Raw genomic sequence first — 6,000 nt, forward strand, 5'->3', positions numbered from 1 at the left:
GTCGAGAGTGTGGTGCTGGAAGAGCACAGCAGGTCAGGCAGCATCTGAGGAGCAGGAGCATCGACGTTGAGCATAAGCTCATGATGAAGAGCTTATGCTCGAAACATTGACTTTCCTGTTCTTTGGATGCTGACTGACCGGCTATGCTTTTCCAGCACCACACTTCCCAATGTTGTCCCAGGCAACCTCACTCAAGATGACTAAGGAAATTGAGGGTTTGGTTAAGGAAAAGAAGGAAGCGCATATGTATAGACAGGATAGATCGAGTGAATCCTTAGAAGAGTATAAAGAAAGTAGGAGTATACTTAAGAGGGAAATCAGGAGGGAAAAACAGGGACATGAGACAGAATTGACAAATAGAATTAACGAGAATCCAAAGGGATTTTACAAATATATTAAGGACAAAAGGGTAACTAGGGAGAGAATACAGCCCCTCAAAGATCAGCAAGGCGGCCTTTGTGTGGAGCCACAGAAAATGGGTGAGATACTAAATGAATATTTTGCATCAGTATTTACTGTGGAAAAGGATATGGAAGATATAGACTGTAGGGAAATAGATGGTGACATCTTGAAAAATGTCCAGATTACAGAGGAGGAAGTGCTGGATGCCTTGAAACGGTTAAAGGCGGATAAATCCCCAGGACCTGATCAGGTGTACCTGAGAACTCTGTGGGAAGCTAGAGAAGTGATTGCTGGGCCTCTTGCTGAGATATTTGTATCATCGATAGTCACAGGTGAGGTGCTGGAAGACTGGAGGTTGGCAAACGTGGTTCCACTGTTTAAGAAGGGTGGTAAAAACAAGCCAGGGAACTATAGACCAGTGAGCCTGACCTCAGTGGTGAGCAAGTTTTTGGAGGGAATCCTGAGGGACAGGATGTACATGTATTAGGAAAGGCAAGGACTGATTCGGGATAGTCAACATGGCTTTGTGCATGGGAAATCATGTCTCACAAACTTGATTGAGTTTTTTGAAAAAGTAACAAAGAAGATTGAGGAGGACAGAGCAGTAGATGTGATCTATATGGACTTCAATAAGGTGTTTGACAAGTTTCCCCAAAGGAGACTGATTAGCAAGGTTAGATCTCATGGATCTAAGATAGAAGACAGAGGGTGGTGGTGTAAGGTTGTTTTTCAGACTGGAGGCCTGTGACCAATGGAGTGCCACAGGATCTGTGCTGGGCCCTCTACTTTTTGTCATTTACATAAATGATTTGGATGCGAACATAAGAGGTACAGTTAGTAAGTTAACATATGACACCAAAATTGGAGGTGTAGTGGACAGCGAAGAGGGTTACCTCAGATTACAACAGGATCTGGACCAGATGGGCCAATGAGCTGATGCTTTCCTTTATTGGTCAGAGTATTGAGTACAGGAGTTGGGAGGTCATGTTGCGGCTATACAGGACATTGGATCGGCCACTGTTGGAATATTGCGTGCAATTCTGGTCTCTTTCCTATCAGAAAGATGTTGTGAAACTTGAAAGGGTTCAGAAAAGATTTACAAGGATGTTGCCAGGTTTGGAGGATTTGAGCTATAGGGAGAGGCTGAACAGGCTGGGGCTGTTTTCCCTGGAGCGTTGGAGGCTGAGGGGTGACCTTATAGAGGTTTACAAAATTATGAGGGGCATGGATAGGATAAATAGACAAAGTCTTTTCCCTGGGGTCGGGGAGTTCAGAACTAGAGGGCATAGATTAAATTAGATTACAGTGTGGAAACAAGCCCTTCGGCCCAACAAGTCCACACCGACCCGCCAAAGCGAAACCCACCCATACCCCTACATTTACCCCTTACCTAACACTACAGGCAATTTAGTATAGCCAATTCACCTGACCCTGCACATCTTTGGACTGTGGGAGGAAACCGGAGCACCCGGAGGAAACCCACGCAGACACGGGGAGAACGTGCAAACTCCACACAGTCAGTCACCTGAGGCGGGAATTGAACCCGGGTCTCTGGCGCTGTGAGGCAGCAGTGCTAACCACTGTGCCACCGTGCCGCCCACGGTGGCATAGGTTTAGGGTGAGAGGGGAAAGATATAAAAGAGACCTAAGGGGCAACTTTATCACGCAGAGGGTGGTACGTGTATGGAATGAGCTGCCAGAGGATGTGGTGGAGGCTGGTACAATTGCAACATTTAAGAGGCATTTGGATGGGTATATGAATTGGAAGGGTTTGGAGGGATATGGGCCGGGTGCTGGCAGTGGGACTCGATTGGGTTGGGATATCTGGTTGGCATGGACGGGTTGGACCGAAGGGTCTGTTTCTATGCCGAACATCTCTATGACTATGACTCAAATTCTGTCCTGTGTCCCTGTGCACTTTCTTCAGCACATCCAGCCCACCCTCTCCCTGCACTCTAAAGCACCCTCTTCTCCTCTCCTCCCAGCATTCCAGCTGCTTTTAATCCACCAACACCCCCATCCACCACACAAAAACAGCCCCCACCACCACCCCAGCTGGTGCTGGGCCCATTGGGTCCTGAGGTCAATCCAGCTCCTTATCATTCCTAATCAGAGTCCTCTCTGAGACTCTATAGCACAATAAGAATGAATAGCTCATTACACAATAAGATGATGTAACACCAACATCAACAATTATACACGACCAAAACTCTGAGGTGAGAAGATCGAATAGTCTGTCCCAGAGTCTGGAGATGAGAGAATGAAAGAGATGGGAGGGGAGAGAGAGAAACTGAGACAGTGTGAGACTGAGGGGCACAGAGAGGAACTAAAAGAGAGGGAACTGGGGTGTGTGTGTGTGTGTGAGAGAGAGAGAGAGAGACACCGAGTGCAGAGGTGAGGGGGGAAGGTGGAAAGAGGAAGAGAGACAGACAGAAGGAGAGACACACTGTGGGAAAGTGAGCAAAAGAGAGTGTGGGAGAGAGAAAGCAAAAGAGCAAGACAGAGATACTGAGTGGGGGGGGAGGAAGAAGAGAGAGAAACTTGGGGAGCGAAGGGAACTAAAAGACAAGAGATGTGGAAAGATTGCACTGAGAAACTGAGAGACTCAGTGCGGGGGAAGCGAGAAAGAGACTGGGGGTAGAGAGAGAGATTGGGTGGGGAAACAGACTAGGAGGGAGAGAGACTGGGGAGGGAGAGAGAGAAATTGTGGGGAGGGAAGAGAGACAGAAGGAGAGAGAAAGACTGAGTGTGAGTAAGAGAGAAAGAGATAGAGAGAGACTGAATAGCAAAAGAATCTAATGGGGTGAGTGAGGGGGAGAGGGAGTAGGTGAGAAAAAAACAGACTAGTGGGGGGGGTAAAAGAGACAGAGAGAGACTATATGGAGTGTAACAGCGTGTCAATAAAAGTGTTTCAAAACGCCAGCATGTCAGACATAGTCATTGTCAATAAGGCAGAGAGGTGGTGACAACACAGTCACAGGGAGCAATGTCTGAGTGTGGGATTAAACCCCAGTCCCAAACCTCATGTCGGGCTAACCCAAAAAGGAGCAGCCAATGCAGAATTCAGGAAACAGGTCCAACCAGTGACAAGAACCTTGTGATGTCACAGAACTGGGTGGCAGGGTCAGAGCTAGGAGCCAGAAATATATAGAAACTTCCACGTTACATGCTCACTCCCAGGAGATTCCCAGGAAGTACAGAGGCACGACAACAATTCATCCCACCCTCCCAAATGTATTGCAGCTAAAACCAGAAATTGCTGAAAAATTTCAGCAGATCTGGCAGCATCTATGAAGTAAAAAAAAATCCGATTGAACGTTTCAGGTCCGGTGACCCTTCTTCAGAACTTTGGATTTCAAACTCTGATTTCTCGTCAGAGATGTTGCCAAACCTGCTGAGCTTTTCCAGTATTTTCTGTTTTTGTTTCTGAGTTACAGCATCCACAGTTTTTTCCGTTTTTACATTATAGCTAAAGTCCTGCTCTCTACCCAGAGCCCCTCTGTCCTACTGAAATATTCAATTGTTGTGACACCAGCAATTTATAAAACCCTCCATCCCCCTATCTCTTGGTTTCTGCACCTTACTGAACTTCCAATTCTATATGTTCCTGACTCTTTTTCAAATCCCAAATCTGATGGAGAAAGTTCTCAAATCTTCTACGACTCAGCATCTCTGGCACAGATTGCACTAAAGAGGCTGCATGAAATATTAACGCACAGCCAAAATTGCTGGAGAAACTCAGCAGGTCAGTGGAGAGAGAAAGCAGAGTTGGTAGTTCAAATCCAGTCCCTCTTGTTGAGAACTGCAGCTTTCTCTGCACGGGTGTTGCCAGACCTGCTGAGTTTCTCCAGCAATTTATGTTTCAGATCTTCAGCATCCATCACTCTCTTATTTTACTGCATACAACATTGGTCTTGTTCAAGTTTTTTTTTAAAATACAGACTTCTTTTGGATTGGTCAGAAGGGAAGTCAAAGATCACAGGGTTGATAGAAGAATGAGGTTCTAATGTTCATAATACGAACAGAGGGATTATCAGAGGACATCAAAGAGAGCTCTGCTCTTCTTTCAACTCGTGTTACGGGATCTTTAAGGAACTGTGGATGAAATTCTTAACTGAATAGCTGTGCTTCCAACAGTGCAGCACTCCCTCAAAGCTGCAAGGGACAATCACTTTACAAGGGCAAGGGCTAGACTTGGTCTGGAGATCCAACATTCACTGCAAACTTCAGAGCTGCTGTCTCTGGGCGAACTTTAACTCCACCCCAACCCCGAGAATTTTTTTTAAGGCAAGAATTCTCAGAGTTTAACAATGATCTCCTTGTTTACACACTGGGCAGCTTCCACAAATTCGATATTCGTTAAGAGTACAGAAGGAAATCACTTACACGACACAGTTGAAAAGAATCGCGGTGGTTGTAACGTAAGGAGTTGGTATTAAACTTCCTTGCTGCAACTTTCAGTTTATTTCAGATGCACCGCACTACACTTTCTGCAATTCGCAACACAGAAAGCAATTTGCTGAGTAATCTGCGGACCCCGTTACCTGTTTCAATTAAGACATAGCCCCCGGATCCGGATTTGCAATGTGCCCCGCGTCCTTGAAGTCTCCGAAACGGTCCCTGCAAATCCTGGGTTCTGCAAGAACATAGGAAAATCCCAGAGCCAAAACTCCTTGTTTCTTCCTGTCCCTAAACTGCACACCCTTTGATGGGTCTGTGGTGGGAGATCTCAGCTCTCTCCAGACAACCTCTGCACTTCACCGTTTCTGTTTGGACTGAGGAGGTGAGGGTTAAAATTTGGATCAAGTCTCATCTCTCTTTTGACAGGCGTGTGTGTGTGTGTGTGTGTGTCCTGCCTTTAAAAAAAGATGTAGCCAATAGTGTTCAGAGGAGATGCATTACTGTGTGGGCTTCCTCGGTACAGGTGGTGTGTCGGCACCAACTGTAGATTCGATCCTACACTGAGGAGCCACACCCAGAACTTAATTACAACTTTCTTTATCCTGAAAATGTTTTCAAATTCAAGAGCAATTTAAAACACAATCGGAGAATGATTCCTTTTGCGATCTCGGTAAAAACGCAGCCCTTCATTGAAAAAAAAACTTTCCATTTTTCTTTAACTACTCAGAGCCTGTTCTGATAATAATTAAATCATTTGCTGATTGAAGGATAGAATTTGACCCAGGTGCCAGCTTTCCTGTTTTTTTTATGACATGGGATACAGACAGACTGTAGCCTCATACCTTAGATGCATTGTCTGAGCTGAGATGGCTCTTCTTATTATATTGATAAAATCTTAAGTTGTGTGGGGACTGTGCTGTGAGAGAAGCTCTGAGATTTATATAGTAATGAATCGAAACCTGCATCCCCAATGTAAGTGATTAAAGACTTAACAATCTAGGTTTGTTCAATCCATGGCATCAGCTGTATGACACTTTGATCTTTTACAATAAATTCTGTGTCCTATGATCCTGCCCCACCTGATGAAAGAGCAGCGCACCGAAAGCTTGTGATTTCAAATAAACCTATTGAACTATAACCTGTGTGGACTTCTTTCATAATATAGAGGTGCTGGTGTTGGACCGGGATGGACAAAGT

The 6,000-nt window shown here is 45.4% G+C and overlaps 1 protein-coding gene across 1 annotated transcript in view; it reads right to left on the bottom strand.

Annotated features, from left to right (window-relative positions):
- The window catches only part of LOC122559238 (collagen alpha-1(VII) chain-like), a 247,948-nt gene extending 242,756 nt beyond the window's left edge, over positions 1–5,192 (bottom strand). Inside the window, exon 1 of the mRNA XM_087994572.1 lies at positions 4,947–5,192. The gene's annotated coding sequence lies outside the window, so the exon portion shown is untranslated. The remainder of the gene's footprint in view (positions 1–4,946) is intronic.
- Positions 5,193–6,000: the final 808 nt, after the last annotated feature.

The sequence above is a fragment of the Chiloscyllium plagiosum genome, unplaced genomic scaffold (assembly GCF_037043375.1).
Source record: "Chiloscyllium plagiosum isolate Xiang-an unplaced genomic scaffold, Cpla_swu_hap1 HiC_scaffold_14, whole genome shotgun sequence".
Lineage (NCBI taxonomy): Eukaryota > Metazoa > Chordata > Chondrichthyes > Orectolobiformes > Hemiscylliidae > Chiloscyllium > Chiloscyllium plagiosum.